The following is a 17,943-nucleotide window of genomic DNA, read 5'->3' on the forward strand; positions in this document are numbered from 1 at the left end:
CACTTAATAGTACCTGTTAATAAATTATCTCTGCTTAATTTAGTCAGAGGCTAAATATTTTGCAACTCTACCCTAACCAATTATAATAATCTTCCCGTATTTTGTTTCATAGATAAAGAAACTGAAGTCAGAGAGGTGCAGTGATGTGCATAGGATCAGAGCTTGTAAGTGGCGAAGCCCAGATTCAAATCTAGACACTCTGGCTCCACGCTCTAATAGCAAGGTTACAAAATACACGTTATGGGTACCATCACTCCAACTCTCTTCGCTTGTCCAGAAATGGACTCACAATCTTTAGCACAAAGCTCTATTAATTGATAGAAGTTAGCATATAGATAAAATCTGTTTTTAATTTAGCTCAATATCACACAATATATAGCTTCACTAAAGTAGGCAGTCTTGTTTCTTGGTTCTCTTCCTACCTTTCTTTCTTTCCTCTTCTCTTTTAATATGTTTCATGAGCTCTTCCCAGTCTACGCTCTCAGAGGTCAGCCGTTCTCTTCTGGAAAGATGTTGTCAATCGAATGTCTTATCCTCATACCAGGGATTTTGACACTTAAAGGAAGATCTTCAAAAGAAAGAAGACAATGCTTAACCCTGAAGAAGAAACTAATAATAAAGGGAGTTTATAACACTTTAAGAGAGACGTTTCAATAATTTCTGGGGACTGGCACTTCCCCTAGTACAGCACTTTGCACAGTGTTGCTCAATACATATTTTTTGATTGGATGCTTTTCTAATTTGTCTGCTAATGGCTGTGGGGGCAATGGCAGAAGACTTGGTTTCAAAACAAAGAGCAGTATTAGGGTTAAAATGGTTTCTTCCAGGGACAGCTCCCAGGGTAATATTCTGGAGCATAAATTTAGCTTGGCTGATCTTTTGTGAAGGAAGTAGAGGAGTCTTTATTTATTTTGAAATGCAATAGCCAAGGATTCAGCCTTTGATTTCTCTCCAGATATGGTTGGAAGTCCTGAATAGGTCTCTGGGTGCCTTGATCTTGCTACCCCAGTGCGAATCTTCTTGGTGTCTCTCCTGGGTAGCTATAATCTGCCTTTGATCTCTCTATTTCTGGGTGTGTGTGTGTGGATATTTATAGTTGTACATTTGTTTGCTTCCTTCTCTTTGCCCAACTGATCCATTTTTCAGCTGGGGGTCAATAACCAAAAGCTATGACATTTGGTGGCACTGCCACCCACCCCATTCTTAAAGTGAACACATCTGTGTATTATATAAACAGGATGGCGTTACTCTCGCTGGGGAATTTATACCAAAGCTCTGTGTTTTTTCAGATGTATTAAATAAAATTTTCCTTGACTACATTGGTGGTTTAACAATGGATTTAACCTAAAAGCGACCATATGTAGACCTCACCCAGTAGGACGCAGATAAAGGAGCTAACATTCCTTGAACCTTAATTATGTTAGTCACTGTGATAGGCATTTGAAATACACAAATTTTATTTAATCCTCACCATGTTTTGTGACATAGGCATTATTACTCTGAGACATAAAATAAGCCAAAAAAGGGCACAGAGATTTGAATGTACTTGTAATTGACTTCTCAGAACATCATTTTGCCTCCTGGTGGTCTGGGTAGGATGTCATGAATTCAACAAGTCAGTAATACAGACTTTCAAAGACCTTTATGTATTGGTCCAAAGTAGACAATTATTTTTGCCCACCTTAGACTCATTCAGAAAAAAAAAATATATTTATAAAAATAAAATGGCAAGCCTAATCTCACCAATTAATTGACAGTCTTAACATCCTATACTTGTTTATTTGAAAATTTTCTGCATAATAAGAATAGCTGAGTGATTTTTCCCTGTCCTACCTCCATATCATATGAAGCAATGATAAAAATATTTAAATTACTTTTTGCAAAATCAAACCCAAAAAAGCCTGCTGGAGGTTAACTGTGGAGATTTGCTGACCAGGTGTGGTCTTAGGTTTTACCTTCACTCTATTCTTTCATTTATGTCCATGAAAGTGGAGGAAAAAGTGAACGTGGAGTGAGAAGCCATGAATTCCTATGCCAGCGTTGCATTAACTTGCTGTATAATCGGCAAAATATTTTACTTGTTTGGGCCTCTTTTTCCTCATCTGTAAAAGGGGTGAATTGGACTAAATGATTACCAATTCTCTCACACAGCTCTCCCAGCTGCCTGGAAGTGGGTAGAGAATGTTTCATAAAGGATATTTCACCTGATCTGAGTCTGGAAGAATGCACAAGAGTTTACCAATGACGGAGAATTATGGCTGAGAGAGATAATAATAATACTGAGAAAGAAGAATACTGAGAGAGAAAGCAGAATGTTCACCTCTACATGTATGGTGTCTTGGAGATTGGTGAGAAGCTAAGACTTCGGGTAGAACACACACTGAGACGAGAAGAAATATGAAGCTGCAGAGGTAAGTTGGGGTGAATTGTAAAGTGCCTTGGATTATCATTTAAGGAGTTTGGATTTAATCCTGTATGTAGGAAATCAATGAAAATCTTTAATCCGTGCAAGTTATTGTCAGAGCTGTGCTTTAGGAAGATTTGTCTAGCAGCAATACTGAGAATGGACTGGAGAGAGGAGAACTAAGATGGTAAAACAATAGGTTTTGCATATCAATTGTCCAGGCAAAAAACGATGAAGGCTGAAATGAAGATTTTAGCAAAAGGAACATAAAAAAGATACAAATTTCTAAAGAGAGATCTGGGGAACAAACATTTTCCTGTCATAATGATTTAAATTCTCTTGTATATTTCATAGATTCTAAATGCACAGAGTTTTAAAAAACATTTTTGAAAATGGGATTCATCTTATCTTTGGTTTATCCTGATTTAATTGGCACAGTATTCTTTTTTCTTTCTAAATGAATACAAATAATGGTGACTGAAGCAATCTATGGTGTCTTATAGATAATGAAATAAAATCAATAGTCGTCCAATTATTCCCTGTACAAAAGCCTTCTAAAATCTTCTAGTCCAGTTGAGATTAAAAAAAAAAAAGTTACCTTTCTTTTGTTAAGTGGAGCAAAGTAAAAAACTAAAAATCAACTTGGATCTCCTTAGTACATAAAGGATCTAATTGTTTGTTTAACATATAAACCCATTCTTTGTTAAAACTGTTTGTATGTAAAGATGAAGTCAATTCTCTTCTCTAAATGAAACAGCCAAGTAATGATTCCTGCTGAAGAGAAGCACCAAGGGATAATTTAAAAAAATAATAATTTGTCAGAAGCTCTAATTTTGAGTTCTGTGTTTGGGGCACCAGTTGTGTGACCTTAGGCAAGTCTTTTAAGTCTTTCCAAGTTGCTCAGTCATCTCACCAGTAAAATAGTTATAAGATCAGTCTCATAAAATTATTGGGGGACTTCCCTGGTGGCGCAGTGGTTAAGAATCTGCCTGCGAATGCAGGGGACACGGGTTTGAGCCCCTGTCCAGGAAGATGCCACATGCCGCGGAGCAACTGAGCCTGTGCGCCACAACTACTGAGCCCATGTGCCTAGAGCCTGTGCTCCGCAACAAGAGAAGCCACTGCAATGAGAAGCCCGTGCACAGCAACGAAGAGTAGCCCTTGCTCGCCACAACTAGAGAAAGCCTGCGTGCAGCAACGAAGACCCAACTCAGCCAAAAATACATAAATAAAATAAATAAATTAAAAAAAATTATTGGGAGGCTCAAATCAGATAACATATTCACATGGGTGACACAAAAGGAATTTCCCAGTTAATCCATTATCTTGTGTGAGTACTTCGTAAGCTTCAAATTACCATGCAAAACCTAGGTATTAATTGCTGGCTATATCTGAATGCCCTCATGGTGTGTTCATAGCCTATCTATGGCCCAGTATCTCAGACCTCCAGAGAGTCGTCCTGTCTAACCTGTTTTGTGATTTGGCTCAGAAAGCACGTTTTGGTGGCGGATGTGGTATTACAAATGTTCTAGAGGGGAGAGTGGTTTGCCAGGAAGTTTTGCCAATTGAAAGCAAAGTGAAAATTCAGAATTACGGAGGTTTAATTTCCTGCTGAATAATTCTCCACAAGCTGTGTAAACTTCACTGAACAAATACTCCGGATAAAATACCTTAGATGCTCTTTTCCTTTTTAATAAGAAGTGTTCATATTATTTGAGAGTGGAGCCAAAGGAAGAAGAAGGTCCGGCGCTCCTGAGCTGAGTTTGTGTAAGTCATCAAGAATCCTGCTGTGCCTTCGACCTGTGGAGTTTGGAAGGTTGGGTGAGAAGAGTCGTTTTCCAAGGACTTTTTTTCCAGCCAGAGCCCCACAGATTGTCCATGGGCAAGTTCTCTGCAGTCTGACTTTATGGTTCTTTAATGAATTAACCTTTTACAAAAGATGCTTTAAAATAGCACTTGAGCACCTACAAGGTGCCATCCTTGAATAGCAAAATAGGAGTAGTTCTTGACTTCCTAGAACGCAATTTAGAAGAGGATTCAACCAACAAATATTCACATAAATAAATATAAGGGTGAAAACTTTGATGGGTGTTAGTTTATATCAGTGCATCAGAGAAAGATGCTTTCAAGAAAGGACATTTGAACTGGAACCTAAATGGTAAATGGGATTTGGCTAGCTGTCAAACACTTAGATGAATCTTCTAGTCAATGGTGGTCTTGTGTGCAAAGTCCCCGAAGTGGGGCAACAGCTTGGTGCATTTGAGAAGCTGGAATGAGGTCGGTATGGCAGACAGGACATAGTGAACATGATGGAGAATGGTACAAGTTGAAGAGAAAGCATCGGTTTCAAGATAGAAGCTCCCAGTGACCTGCAAGGACAGTGAGAACCCACTGAATAGTGTAATCAAGGGAATAACTTGATCAGATGATGTTTATGAAATCACTTTGCCTGCGTGTGGAAACCCAGTGAAGAAGAGCAAACCATACAAGCAAGAAAGCCCTTATAATTGAGGTGGACTGACTTGGTGACAAAGGTGATGAAGAGCAGTACACCACTCTCAGATGTGTTTGAAGTCAGGATCCACATGACTTGGTTCTGAATTGGATGTGAGAAGTGATGGAGAGGGAGTGATCAAGGTGGAGTCTCAAGTGTCCTGCTTGAACACGAGCTAGGTTTATGGTGACGCCGTTTACTGACTCAGTTACACTGAAGGAGGCAGGTTTGAGGGAAGAGACCCAGCTCAGCTTCAGTCATATTGAGTCTGAGCTTCCAAGACTCCCAAGTGAAGTCATAGAGTGCATGTTACATGCATGTGGAGCTTTCAGCAGAGTTCAAGGTTGGAGTTACAAATTAGGCAATTCATCAGCAGGTGAACAGTCTTGAAAACCATGAAATGATGGGATTCCAGAGCACTGTCACTAAGAGAATTTGGGGCAAGCTCTTCCTCTGGAGCTAATGTGTTAAGATTAGTTGATGGAGTCAGGTTATTGGGACACAGGCCACGATCGAGAAGGTCAAATCGATCATTATAAAATGAGAGCAATTAGGAGTCAAGCTTCTGTTTTGTTTTGTTTTTTAAGCAGCGCTGTCTCTCATTTGAAACATGATACATTTTTGATTAAACACAAACCGTGTAACAGGCACTGTGCAAGCCATTTTATAAACATTTTTCCAAGTTAAAAGTTTTTAAAAGTTTGTATTTTTATCAAATTTATATATGCATATAGGTTAAGGAGTCAAATCATTCTACACAGATTATCATAAAAGTAAGTTTCCTCTGCCCTACCTTGTCCCATTGCCCATTACTCATAGGCAATAGCTTTTCATTCTTTTAGCTTTTACACTTGGTATTAACAAGTCTTGAATAACATGTTTATAATGTTAATTCTTGATTTTTATTGTTGTTTAGTTATAGGCATTGTATTTTGGCTTTTCTCTATAAAAGATGAGAATTTAGCCCTTTTTCATCGAGCTCCTCCCCTCAAACACAAAGGCACTGAGAACGTGTCCCCTGAAGTTATGGACAGCGTATAGTAGAATGCACTTTAAAAGCCTCTCTAGTGGTGTTTGAATTGTCAGCGGGGTCTTGAAGTGAGAGATATATCTTGATGGGATGTGAGGGCATGGCAGAAACAGCTCACCTGGAGAAGAAACATCTCCCTGGAGAGGAGTGTAAGATACAGACACCTTGGAGATGACCATAGCACCTTGCATTCCAAACGGTTTCTCTCTTCACAGTGTTTTTCACACTGACTCTCTAAAGGGTTCCTGATATTTCAGTGAAAAGGTTGGGTGGATATTATTATTCAGACTTTTTTTTCCTCAAGGAAGTAATTGAAGTTTAGAAAGCATGGCCCATTAAACCAAAATGAGTGGCAATCGTGGTCACAGGAATGAGAGAAATAACTGATAGCTGAATAGCCATATATCAAATTCCAAATGAACATATGGGTAATGTTCATGTTTCCAATAATCAAGAAATATACAATATACATTATATATTACATTGTATATTGCAATGTAATATACATTATTACATGTATATACATGTGTATATGTATATTACATGTGCATATAAATTATATAGGTGTATAACAGTGTATGATTTCATTCACTGTGAAAATATCCTGTGTGTGTGTGTGTGTGCATGCATATGACATAAATTGGTGCAAACATGGTAGGAAATATGAAAAGGTAAAATAATTTAGTTGGGAACATCAGATTGTGAATGATGGATAAAAACTGATTTTCCCCTGCTATTTATACAGTTACATTATATTTTCAAAACAAATTAAAAAGTGGTGGGACTTAGTAGGTATTGAAACCAAATTTTAAGAGTTTTGGATTTTACACTGGAAATGCTACAGGCTCTTGTTTAGAGAGCCACACAAATAGAAAATTTTAGAAGAAGTTACCAAGTGAGCATAATTATAGTTTAAGAGAGAGAATAAGGATACAGTCTCTCCCCACTTTCTAATACTCCCTTCCCAATTCCTACTTTTTTACATATTTCAAAATTGCAATTTGGGGGATTATGTTATTCAGTGAGTCACGATTATCCTCGAATCAGCCATGTAAACTCATGAAGAGATTTACCACTGCCTCTCTTCAACATACAGCCACACACCCATGATTTTGTCATGGTGCCCCTCTTCAGGGTAGTCATGATAATGCTTGCTGGGAAAAAGAAAAACTAGATCAGAGAGGGATTTATTGCTGTGAGTTAATCACGAGAGAGATAACTACCCAGATGAAGGGAAGGGTAAGGTAAGAATTTGAAGACATATTTTCCCTGAAGTTTGGTTGGAAAAAAAAATCAATATTCTGAAAACTGCTTAATATGTGATGATTTCTAAAACTTCAAGGCAGTGTAGCAGGCATGTCATTGAAAAATAATTAACTTAGCAATTGGAAGTAGGGTTGAGAATGTCAACCCCCTTCTGTGCGTCTGTGAAAAATGCAAGGTGCCTTTAATGGATTTAAACATGAACTGTTTAGTGTAACATCCCTTGTGAGAACATAATGCCTGTAAATGTAATGAAAAGTCATGAGAGGCTAAATTGCAACTTATTAGCATAACTACTAGAAGAGTGAATTGAAGAAGAAATGTAACCTCCCTGGCCTGATTCCATAATGGATATGACACACATTCAGATGGCAGCCCACACTCTGGGTCACACAGGTATAACCGATGCTCTGAATGATCACAAGTAAATAGCGAGCTCTACTTTGTTCCCTGTGATATGCTTATCTCTTGCTGATGAATGCATTACTTATTTTGTAATGCTAAGTGACTACTTAAAATGAATTTTTCTCCCTAATTAGGAATACTTCCCTATGTGCTGTATTCTCTCCCCAAGTGAAAATTTGATTTAGTGGGAAACTTGCTTTAAGAATGTCTGCATGGACATATATACACTACCAAATGTAAAATAGATAGCTAGTGGGAAGCAGCCGCATAGCACAGGGAGATCAGCTCGGTGCTTTGTGACCACCTAGAGGGGTGGGATAGGGAGGGTGGGAGGGAGACGCAAGAGGGAGGGAATATGGGGATATATGTATATATATAGCTCATTCGCTCTGTTATAAAGCAGAAACTAACACACCATTGTAAAGCAATTATACTCCAATAAAGATGTTAAAAAAAAAAGAATGTCTGCATGAAAAAAGAACAGGAGTACAGCTTAGAGTGGTCCAGGAATTTTGCGTTTTATTAATCTCTCACTCTCTATTGTTTTAGAGATGAGTTTTCATCCACTTTGAAATAAACCCTTTATGTCTTGATAAGCGCTTTACACCCACATGTAGAGCTGGTTTAAATTGTGCATCTCCTTCCTCCTTACATTAGGGATTTTTGATAATGCTTGTCAGGAACCGTCTGGTCCAGGTTACCCTCTGTGGGGCTTGGGACCCAACTTCTCTGTCCCTTTTCTAGTTGAATCCATGCCTTTTCAAGGTTCCTGTGTCTCAAGTAATGAGCCCGCAGAACAGCTGGTAGAGGGAAAAATCCCAGCACTGTGCTGAATAAAATGGGCACAGAGAACTGTTAAAAGGAGGATCAGTCATCAGACTCCTTGGACCAGACCTCATGACCTCCTACACCAGAATCGAAGGATGATTTAAGTTTCTATGTCGCTGGATTAGTGAGCAGAGCTTTATTGCCCCCAGGATAGGAGATATGGGCATCAGTTTGCGTTCACAAGGGAACAATCCAGGGGCTCTTTCTCTTAAGAAAATCTTGAGCTGTAGAATGAGGTGGCAGGGTACCTCATTTGGCTTATGGAAAAATAATAGTTGAAGGCCATTGTACGTTTGGTAGTGCATCTTTCATTGGGGGTGACCTTCTTCACTCATCCTCCCTCACAGTGAGTAAACCTGTCTCCCTTTGTTGTGGTTTTTACAGTCGTGGCAGAAGTCAAATGGTTGAAGAGAATTAAAACGTTCTCAGTGATTTCTTTCTCAGCAGGCTCTTCCAGTCCATCATTTGTCCAGCCAGTACTATTTTCAGGGTGACATGTGTTTGTGCTTTTTTTGGGTTGAATATCCACAGTCTGGCCTGTTTCCCTGGATATTAGCCCCTTCCTTCTTCACTCTTCCAGCAGAAACAGAGCTGCTTTTCACCTCTTTGTGACTTCCTAGGGACAAGTGCCCAACCACAAGCTCATAGACTATGTATCTCCACCATAGGAAAATTCAAATTTAATACACATACTCGCATGCATGCACACACACACACACACCCTAGGTCCTTGCTGCCTATAGCTGCAGATCAGGATTCAACCCAATTTTTTCATTTTTTTTTAAAGCAGCTCTCTTTGAAGGGATAATCACCTATTATTCAAAGCCTCCATTTTTTTGATCAGTCACATACATCAGGGTGTGTGTGTGTGTGTGTATTTAAATCTGATGAGCGTGAATCTAGTCTTCCTACCAAGGATGTTGTGTGCCCTCCTTTCTATAATGCTAACTCCTCCCCACTTATCCCCAAGGATACACCTTCCTGCCCCCTTGCCCCACCCAGACTTGTGCATATTGAGTTTGAATCACTTTATGCTTATTGGCTACCTACTTTTCTTGTGAGCATTCTGTTTACGCGTACATTGCCCATTGTTCTACTGGAGGTATCTTTCCTTAGTGGAGGTATCTTTCCTTAGTGTTTTGTTTATTTATGATCTATTTTAATTTCCATTTCGGATGCTCCTTCTGTGACTTAGCTCAGATATTTTTCCAGAATGTGTTACACAGTCAACCTCTTCTACGATTTCACCTGGGATGTGATGAGCTTTCTCAGTTTCATAGAGTAAGGTTTTGCTTGAAAAAGTTTCACTCTATTATATCTTTGATTGTTATTTGGGTTCCATACATTCTCATATGGTCAATCCTAATGATTCATGGATGCTGTATTTGTGAATTTGCCTACTCAATGAAGTTTATTTGTAACCTTGAAGTCAACGCTTGTGGCACTTTTATAGTCATTTGTGGACATTCACATGCACAGAGCAGCAAAAAATTTCAGTTCCTCATGATGTGTAAGTTCTCAGCTGAGATAGATAAAGCAACACTGCCTTTTTGTTTCAGCTCTCATACTGGAAAAGAGTGTCCTTTTCATGGTGTATTTAATGCCACATTTTTTTACATTTTGCTTTTTTTGTTGGTGATTTCTCTGTTTACAATGGCGCTTAAGCATAGTGCTGTTGAGTGTTCCAACATGCAAGAAGACTGTCACGTTCCTTATAGAGAAAATGAGAGTTTCCAGGCAGGAATTATAGTTCTATTGGCTGTGAGTTCAATGTTAATTAATCAACAATATATATTAAATAAGGTATCTTTAAACAGAAATACACATAAAAAAGTTATGTATTAATCAGTTGACTAATGTGTCCAGAAGCTCACAGGAACCTAACTCTGTATTTCCCCTGGAAGCAATTGTCCAGGATTCACTAGTTCAGTGTTCAGAATGACTTTATAGAAAATAACTACCACAAATAATGAGAATTGACTGTATATCTTTCAGAGGCATTGATATTTTGAGCCTGTCCTCTCTTTCTACTATTTCCCTTGTTTGTTAACCTTTTGATCTCTTAGATTTCTTTGTGAATTTTGCTAGCTTGACTCCACTCAATTGATTCAGTTTTCTTTTTAACAGGATTAAATATGCTTTTTTTTTTTTTTTTTTTTTTTTTTTTTGCGGTACGCAGGCCTCTCACTGTTGTGGCCTCTCCTGTTGTGGAGCGCAGGCTCCGGACGCGCAGGCTCAGCGGCCATGGATCATAGGCCCAGCCGCTCCGCGGCATGTGGGATCTTCCTGGACCAGGGCACGAACCCGTGTCCCCTGCATCGGCAGGTGGACTCTCAACCACTGCGCCACCAGGGAAGCCCTTAAATATGCTTTTTTACCACCTCCAGTAAGGACTATCAGCCTTCTGTTTTGTTGTTGTTGCTGTGATTTTTCATCTGTTTGTATCTTTCTGGCTATTAGTGTGAAAAATCTGAAGTCTTACCAGAGCTTACTGAAGAGATGTCATTTTGAACTAGAAGTCTGCCGATTATTCCGGTTTTGCTTTCAGTTGTTTTATGTGTCATGAGACTTAGTATATCATAATGACATGCAGACACAAAGATATTATCTTCATTCAATTTCTTCAATGATAAAAAGGGCTACCCTAGAATATGTCAACCAGTAAAAAAAAGGTTCATTTTCCCTTAAAATTGACTGAATTATCCACCCGCCCCCCACTGTGGTTCTACTTTTAGAAAATTAAAGCCAATGATTATCCTTAAAATGAATGAATCCACAGTAACATCACTCCTTTTTTAGTATGAGGTAAGTGGGGATGGAGCAGGAAAGACAGCCGTGAGATTCTTTTACCACAAGAAACTCACCTTTATTGATCCTTGTCAGGCATTTAAAACACTATCTTAATAATTACACAAACCAAATAGTATAGGCATTTATACACTCCGTATAAGAGTAAGTTAAGAGCTGGGGTTTGGAGGAGACTTCTTATATTTTAACCCTGGCTCTGTTACTTATAAGAAAAATAATGAGCTCTACCTTACAAGGTTATTATGAACATTGCATGAATTAATTCATGCAAAGCACCTAAAAGAACTCCTGGCACTTAATGTTCAGATATAAGTGCTATTTTTTGGTAAAGAAAACATTTTTAATCTTATAATACAGTACCTTAAAAGTACAGTAGTACAGTACAACAGCTGGGGCTTCTTAGAAGTACCAGCTACCTCACTGCTGCTTTTACGCTTGCTTCCGGACATCCTGGGCTTGAAACAAAGATACTGTACTACTGTACTCTATACAGTACTGTGAAGTATACAAAATCACAACCATAGGTGCTATTTTTGGAACTATAACAATCTTTCAAATGAACTCAAACTCAGAGATCAAGTAGTTTTTTGAAGTCACAAAGAAAATAAATGGGAGCACCAAGACTCAGACCAAACTTTTCTGTCTTTAGATTCCTTATCCTTCTCGTGCCATTTACTGTCCCTTAAGATAAATGTTACAACCTGTATTTGTGTTATAACTGTATGTGCGGCAGGGTTTCAAGGAGGCAATGGTCAATGTGTTCTTCAAAATGGTCACTTACTTCTCAATAATGATAAAAATGATAATTGACTATGCATTTAAAAATACTACTGGTATTACATAAATATTTACATACTTCCTCTGAAAATGTGTGCTTTTCACTAATTTTTCCCTTTACTGTTTTGCACGTCACCTGTTGACCCTGCCATGTTGCAAAGATCTACCTTTCCTTCTGGCAGTTGGGTTCTCCTTGACCTTTTTAGCTGGACGGATGCACTGAGGCCTAATCTCAGCAGATAGAGTCTTCTGTGCCATGACCCTGTGTTCCCTTCCATGAGTAATTCAAGAAACCCGTTTTGAAATCTGTTGTGTCCCAAACACAGAGCTTTACTGTCTGTCACCCCTTGCAAATATTGTAAAACAAATCTGGTTGTTGTGGAGATGTTGAAAATTGGTTCCCAGATCCTAAAAGCTGTCTCAGTGGCTCCAGCCCTCATGACTAAATGGGCAGAGGTATAAGATAGCCAAAAGACTACAGTCTCTGGAATAATTAAAACCCTGGTCTGGCCATTCAATAGCAATGTGACCTCAGGCAAATTAGTTAATCTCTATGACTCACAAACTTTTCATTTAAAAAATACCATAATGATGCATATGATAGAGAATAGTTGCAAATATTTAATGGGAAATATATATAAAGCATCCATCTATGTGTCTGTACATTAAATGCATTCTTCTATTTATCCTCCCATGATAACTCCCACTTTCACATGTGTGTGAAGAGCGTGCCTCACTTCTTAGAAGGTTAAGATGACATTGCAGCTTTCAAAAGGATTTAATAAAGAAAATAGGATCAAGGAAAGAATTAACAGGAGATGTCATTTCAGGATAAAAGGCTCTAGGGTAAGTGATGAGATTAAGAAATTTTCCCTGAATATTACCATCAATTTTTGACCCTGGTTTCCTAATTTAGGGGAGTTCTTCCCTGTTGTTCTGGGAGCATTGCTTTCATGGGGAAAGTATGTAGATGTGCTACTTCTACCATCATGTGTTTTAGACTGATACAGATCTGTGTGTCTATACAGTATAACACTTCAATAATCAATGTAGCCACCGCAGTGAAAATAAGTCAGAGTTTTTAGCATCATGGAAACACTTTATCTTAGAAAAAAGAATTCTTATAGCTTATTTTGGAAATAGAGATATGATCCCAGAATAACCAGATGAAAGGTGAAAACAAGCATCCTTCAAAGTAGTGTCCTATTGGGGGTAGAGGAAAGAATCACCTGTAGAAACTTTAAAATATACTCATGCCTGACATCAGGTCTCAGAGGTTCTTATTTGATTGGTGTGGGTGGGGCCTCAGTATCTGTATTTTGTTTTATAGCAGCTGTATTAATATAACTCACAAACTAAGTAAGGTATCAAGTGGATTCAAGCATGCATGCATGGCTACAGCTTTCGGCCATGGTTTTATAATTTTCATTGTTTCCCCTATTTTAAAGATAATGCTATACTAGTTATTTTTCTTTTGCTCATCCATGTTCAATGTCCACTCTTTTCTATCCTGATCTATGATAGGATAAGCTAATCTTCAGGGTATTCTTTCCATTGCTTCCCCCCTGGCAAAGGAATCAGTCCTTGGGCAACCTCTGAACTCTCTGGGATGTGCTAAGGATGCCCTACTCCAGACCTAGGGGGTTGTAATACCTCTTGGCTCTTGTTAACCCAGAATATGGATTCTGTTTCTAGCCCCAGCTACTTGGTTTTCTTAAACCTAGTCAATACCATGTGTGATGGTTAATTTTTTGTGTCAACTTGACTAGACTATGGAGTGCCCAGACATTTGGTCAAACATTATCCTGGGTGTGTCTTTGAGGGTATTTGAGGCTAACACTTGAATCAACAGACTGAGTAAAGCAGAGTGCCCTCTTGCTGTGTGGGCGGGCCTCATCCAATCAATTGGAAACCTGAATAGACCAAAATGGTTGAGAAAGTGGGAACTCCTCCTCCCTGACTACTGAGCTGGAAAATCAGTCCTTTTTGGCCTTCAGACTGGCACTGAAACATTAGCTTTTCTTGGATTCTTTCTGGATTTCAGTCTGGAAATATGATCATTGATACTCCTGGTTCTCAAGACTTTGGACTAGGACCGGAACTACCCATTGGCTATTCCGGGTCTCCAGCTTCCTGGCTCCAGATCTTGAGACTTCTCAGCCTCCATAATTGCATGAGCCAATTCCTTATAATAAATCTCTCTCTCTCTCTCTCTCTCTCTCTCTCTCTCTCTCTCTCTCTCTCTCTCTCTCTCTATATATATATATATATATATATATACACACACACAGACACACACATTCTATTGGTTCTGTTTCCCAGGATAACCCTAACTAAATATAAGTTGTAAATAACCACTTTATCAAACTCAACTCAATCAACCATTTCTGATGAGCCATAACCCTGCCTCCTGATGCATATACCTAATTCAATGGCCTACGATGACTAATCAGTTATTCCACAACTGTCTTTTTCTTTTAAATTTTTATTGGAGTATAGTTGCTTTACAATGTTGTGTTAGTTTCTGCTGTACAGAAAAATGAATCAGCTATATGTGTACATATATCCCCTCTTTTTTGGATTTCCTTCCCATTTAGGTCACCACAGAGCACTGAGTAGGGTTCCCTGTGCTACACAGTAGGTTCTCATTAGTTATCTATTTTATACATAGTATCAATAGTGTATATATGTCAACCCCAATCTCCCAATTCCTCCCATCCCCCCCTTTCCCTCTTGGTATCCATACATTTTTTCTCTATGGCTGTGTCTCTATTTCTGCTTTGCAAATAAGATCATCTATACCATTTTTCTAGATTCCAAATATATGCGTTAATATATGATATTTGTTTTTCTCCTTCTGACTTACTTCCCTCTTTACGATAGTCTGTAGGTCCATCCACATCTCTACAAATGACCCAATTTCATTCCTTTTTATGGCTGAGTAATATTCCATTGTATATATGTACCACATCTTCTTTATCCATTCCTCTGTCAGTGGACATTTAGGTTGATTCCATGACCTGGCTATTGTAAATAGTACTTCAATGAACATTGGGGTGCAAGTGTCTTTTTTTTTTTTTTGCGGTACACGGGCCTCTCACTGTTGTGGCCTCTCCCATTGCGGAGCACAGGCTCTGGATGCGCAGGCTCAGCGGCCATGGCTCACGGGCCCACCCGCTCCGTTGCACGTGGGATCTTCCCAGACTGGGGCACGAACCCGTGTCCCCTGCATTGGCAGGCGGACTCTCAACCACTGCGCCACCAGGGAAGCCCGCAAGTGTCTTTTTGAATTATGGTTGTCTTTGGGTATATTCCCAGTAGTGGTATTGCTGGGTCATATGGTAGTCCTATTTTTAGTTTTTTAAGGAACCTCCATACTGCTCTCCATAATGGCTCTATCAATATACATTCCCACCAACAATGCATGAAGGTTCCCTTTTCTCCACACCCTCTCCAGCATTTATTATTTGTAGATTTTTTGATGATGGCCATTCTGACTGGTGTGAGGTGATACCTCATTGTGGTTTTCATTTGCATTTCTCTAATAATTACTGATGCTGAGCATCTTATCATGTGTTTGTTGGCCATCTGTATGTCTTCTTTGGTGAAATGTCTATTTAGGTCTTCTGCCCATTTTTTGATTGGGCTGTTTGTTCTTTTGATACTGAGCTCCATGAGCTGTCTGTACATTTTGGAGATTAATCCTTCATCAGTTGCTTCATTTGCAGATATTTTCTCCCATTCTGAGGGTTGTCTTTTCATCTTATTTATAGTTTCCTTTGCTGTGCAAAAGCTTTTAAATTTAATCAGGTTCCATTTGTTTATTTTTGTTTTTATTCTCATTACTCTAGAAGGTGGATCTGAAAAGATCTTGTTGCAATTTATATCACAGAGTGTTCTGCCTATGTTTTCCTCTAAGAGTTTTATGGTGCCTGGCCTTACATTTAGGTCTTTAATCCATTTTGAGTTTATTTTTGTGTATGGTGTTAGGGAGTGTTCTAATTTCATTCTTTTACATGTAGCCCTCCAGTTTTCCCAGCACCACTTATTGAAGAGGCTGTCTTTTCTCCATTGTATATTCTTGCCTCCTTTGTTATAGATTAGGTGACCATAGGTGTATGTGGGTTTATCTCTGGGCTTTCTATCCTGTTCCATTGGTCTATATTTCTGTTTTTGTGCCAGTACCATTCTGTCTTGATTACCGTAGCTTTGTAGTATAGTATGAAGTCAGGGAGCCTGGTTTTTCCAGCTCTGTTTTTCTTTCTCAAGATTGGTTTGGCTATTCAGGGTCTTTTGTGTTTCTGTGCACATTTTAAGATTTTTTTGCTCTAGTTCTGTGAAAAATGCCATTGGTAATTTGATAGGGATTGCGCTGAATCTGTAGATTGCTTTGGGTAGTATAGTCATTTCCACAGTATTGATTCTTCCAATCCAGGAACGTGGTATATCTCTCCAACTGTTTGTGTCTTTGATTTCTTTCTTCAGTATCTTACAATTTTCTGTGCACAGGTCTTTTGCCTCCTTAGGTAGGTTTATTCCTAGGTATTTAATTCTTTTTGTTGTAATGGTAAATGGGTTTGTTTCCTTAATTTACCTCTGTGATCTTTCATTGTTAGTGTACAGGAATGCAAGAGATTCAAAATTCAACACCCATTTATGATAAAAACTCTCCAGAAAGTGGGCATAGAAGGAACCTACCTCAACATAATAAAGGCCATATATGACAAACCCACAGCAAACATTATTCTCAGTGGTGAAAAACTGAAAGCATTTCCTCTAAGATAGGAACAAGACAATGGTGTCCACTCTTGCCACTATTATTCAACATAGTTTTGGAAGTCCTAGCCACGGCAATCAGAGAAGAAAAAGAAATAAAAGGAATCCAAATTGGAAAGGAGGATGTAAAACTGTCACTGTTTGCAGATGACATGATGCTCTACATAGAAAATCCTAATAAGACCACCAGAAAACTATTAGAGCTAATCAGTGAATTTAGTAAAGTCACAGGACACAACTGTCCTTTTGATTTTTGCCTATATTTTATAAAAAAATTTCCAGTAAATCTATATAAATTGACATTATTGACTTTATAAAATTATTGTGTTTTTATGCCAAAAGTAATCTACTGAGGAGTTTTATAGACATTTTAGAGCATTTTAGAAAATTAGCTTCTTTCTGCAAGTATTTTGCTTTTTTTTATAAGTTCCAAATGTAGGAGTGGATTTGCTTTGTCATCATTCATTTCAGTTTGTTTGTTGTCAACTCTACCAGGGCACTGGTATGTGTGGGTCTTAGTGAAAATAGTTTAGTTCCCAGTGGAAAGAGTGTCCAATTGTTTTAATTTCTTTTATCACAGCTGTTAAGGAGCTCTTTCATCTTTGTAGTGGATCAACTTTTGTTGCATTTGAAATCCTTCAGAATGAAATTTGGTCAATTCATGAGGAGAATATTGACCTTGGAATCTGTGGGCACTGATTAAATGTGCAGGGTCATGTAGGGAGAAAAGCTGAGTACTCTAGTGAGGGCTCCAGTGACTGGGGTTGTTGATCTACTTGTAAAAAACATTGACTCTCATCTGGAACTTACTGAATAATCAATTCATTACACTCTTTGGCTGAATCCTCACTAGCTAGGTAAAATTTATCTAATATGAATCCCCACTGAATTTCTTCATTCTTGTCCAGAAGTGGATCCGTCATTTCAAGCAGTGAAGGTGAACACAATTCTTTAATAAGCTTAAGAGATATCTACCACTAGGAATGGTTCTCCCCTGATCGTCTGTGTGATTGAGCAGAGTTATGCTGCTGTATGTGTTTCTTCTCTCCAATATAAAACATAATTTCTCTACTATAAAAACATTTATGCAAAGACAGTTATAGGTTCCAGATATTAGGAAGGAACTTAGTTATTATCTAATGTATAGGTTCTCATTCT

This window comes from Lagenorhynchus albirostris, chromosome 7, assembly GCF_949774975.1.
Source record: "Lagenorhynchus albirostris chromosome 7, mLagAlb1.1, whole genome shotgun sequence".
Classification (NCBI taxonomy): Eukaryota; Metazoa; Chordata; class Mammalia; order Artiodactyla; family Delphinidae; genus Lagenorhynchus; species Lagenorhynchus albirostris.